The sequence below is a fragment of the Macrotis lagotis genome, chromosome X (assembly GCF_037893015.1).
Source record: "Macrotis lagotis isolate mMagLag1 chromosome X, bilby.v1.9.chrom.fasta, whole genome shotgun sequence".
Taxonomy (NCBI): domain Eukaryota; kingdom Metazoa; phylum Chordata; class Mammalia; order Peramelemorphia; family Peramelidae; genus Macrotis; species Macrotis lagotis.
In genome coordinates this window covers 693337748-693340571 of record NC_133666.1, presented here as the reverse complement: position 1 = coordinate 693340571, position 2824 = coordinate 693337748, and the positions used below count along the sequence as shown (strand labels likewise).

General features: G+C 43.3%; 1 pseudogene; it reads right to left on the bottom strand.

The window, feature by feature from the left end:
* Positions 1–2061: 2061 nt before the first annotated feature.
* Positions 2062–2161, bottom strand: LOC141503688 (U6 spliceosomal RNA; annotated as a pseudogene).
* Positions 2162–2824: the final 663 nt, after the last annotated feature.

Genomic DNA, 2824 nt, shown 5'->3' with positions numbered 1-2824 from the left:
AGTGGTGTTGGTGGAATGATAAGATTGGAAGCCAGGGGCAGCTAGGTGGTATAGTGGATAAAGTACTGGCCCTGGAGTCAGGAGGACCTGGGTTCAAATCTGACCTCAGACACTTAATAATTACCTAGTCGTGTGGCCTTGGGCAAGCCACTTAACCCCATTGCCTTGAAAAATATAAAAAAAATAAGTTTGGAAGTCAGGGAATTAAAAGAGTGAGTGGAAATAAGGTACAGATATCCAGTAAAGACAACCTTCTCAAGGCTGGGTCACACAGAGTGTCTCAGAAGTAAGATCTGAACTCAGACCTTCTTGACTCCAGTTCCAGTGTTCATCCCATTGTACCACCTAGTTGCCTAGAGGACTTGTAGGATGCTGGTGTCCTCTATGGTAAAAGCTGGGAAAACTGGAGTATTTGGGGGAGGAGGAAGAGGTGACAAGTTCTTTATTGTGCGTGTGGAGTTTGGGATGCCAGTGGAACATCCACTTCTAGATGTGCAAAGAACAGATTTGCCTTAACATCAGTTGGATGCTGGATAAGGGCGAGTGAATTCTTGACAAATCTTTCTTGTCTCCTTTCTTTATTGTACAATCTTTACTTTGGTCACCCTTTCCCTCTGGCATTTTAATTAAGCACATTCTTTTGCAAAAGCCTGCTCACTGTTTATGCTAGGGGAATGTATCGGACATCAGCTCCTCTGTGCTTCTCTCTGCTTTATGAAGTTTATGTCAGGTGTGAAGCAGTAATAGTATTCCGCTAATATCCCATGTCACAATGTTGTCCCTGCATATCCCTAATATTCAACTAGAGATTGCACTCTTTGCCCAAATTTAAATTTTAAATTTAGTTAACCAGTGGATTCTTTTTATTTGTGAAGGGAAAAATAGAAATGCAAGAAAGACATTCCGGTATAAGAAGTGAATAGAGGCTACATGGATAGATAGATAGTAGATGAATAGATTTAGCTTCGAATATAGATATAGATAAATAGGTTTCTTTTACTGGACAGTCACAGAGAGGGAAAGCTGAAGAAAGAATAGATCTTCTGGGGGAATGTCCCTCTGTTCTTCAAAAGGTGAGTAGTCTGTCTCCAGTCCACATCCTCCCTTCAGACTCAGAGATGCTTTCAGACCCCAGATAGTGTCTGAGGTTGGATTCGAATTCAAATCTCCCTGATTCCAGACCTAGCCCTCTATTCACTGTGTTGTGCAACTGCCTTCAGGGACCCACTCAGGATCTCCCCACACACACACAGAGACACGCAGACACACACACACACACACACACACACACACCACTTTGCTGGACCATATCTCCATAAATGATTCTCAAACTTTCTCTTGAAAGGTCGAGCTATATCATAGACTGGTCCAACAGTTCAAACTTATCAGTCTCAGGACCCCTTTAGATTCTTAAAAATTTTTGAAAACCCCAATCCCTTTTGTTTATATGGATTATAGTTCTCAAATGTTTAAAATTATAACTGATAAAAATTTGAATATTTATTCATTCACTTTAAAAGAATAATAATAAACCTGTTCCATGGTAATATCAATATCATTCATGAAAAATAATTTTATTTTCCAAAATAAAAAATATTTAGTAGCAATGCCATTATTTGGCCTGTTTTTGAGACCTTGACTACCCAGCTTACTAGAAGGCAGCTGTGTTCTCCTCTCTGCTTCTGAGAGTTTTCAATCTGTTGTGATAATGTTGTTTTGCTTGAAGTACGTGAAGAAAATCTGGCCCCACAGAGATATGTGGCTGAAAGAGGAAAAAGCGTTTTAGTAACCACATAAGATCTTAGTATTATCATGGAAATAGTTCTTGCCTCAGAGACCCCCAGGGGGAACTCTGACACCTTCTGAGAACTGCTTCCACAGCAGATGCTTGTCCTTGTCATCATGAAGACCAGGGTTCAAGGCCTGGGTTACCTGGCCAGTCCTCCAAGGTGAGTCTCTCTCAATCTCTCAGTCACTAGGCTAGAGTCCTAGCGAGAGCTCATTAAGCCCTTGGAATCACCTCCCCAAGAGGCTGAACTACCCAAATACTACTGGCACGTTAATACTTTGTTGGTGATATTTTCGTCCTCCTTGCACAGGGGCCATGCTAATCTTCTCTGTATCGTTCCAATTTTAATATATGTGCTGCCCAAGCGAGCACTGTTGGTGATATTTCCCATCACTTTACAGTCTCCTAAGTGGTCTCTTCTTGCCTGCAGGGGAACCCCACATGCTTTCTGGGTACAGAGAGACACCTCTTCCCTCTGGTTAGCTCCTGGGGTGGCCTGGTCTGTAGGAAAGATAGAAAGGTATTCTATCAGCTCCTGCCACAGTCCCCTTGTCTCAGCAGCCTAAGGCCCGAGAGGACAACAGTCTGAGGCCAAACCCTTAGGGATGCTAATAAGCCTCCAAAGCGCCAAGTTCCCACCTGCCATATGCTCCCCATCTCTGTGATTCTGAACCCCCATCTGTCCTTATTCAAACTCATTCTACTGCTGTCTGATCCCTTATTCCCATCCCCTTTAACTCATCCCACCCCCTCAACAGGCTGCTCTGAAGGTACCTACCTCTCCCTGTGCCCTCTGGAATGCTTGTTCTATAAGCAACAATTTTCTATCCTTAAACCTTTTCCTTTCTCACTCCTTCTGTCTTCTGGCTCTTGCTGAGCCCTGGCTTCTTCCTAATAACAAAGCGTCCTTGGCCACACTTTCCAGCCCTGGTTTTACTGGAACTTTCAAGTCTAATGGAACGAGACCATCCCAAACATGGTGGACAGCCAGCACCAAGGCAGAGATAGGAAATGAAACATCCAGGAGAGCTCATG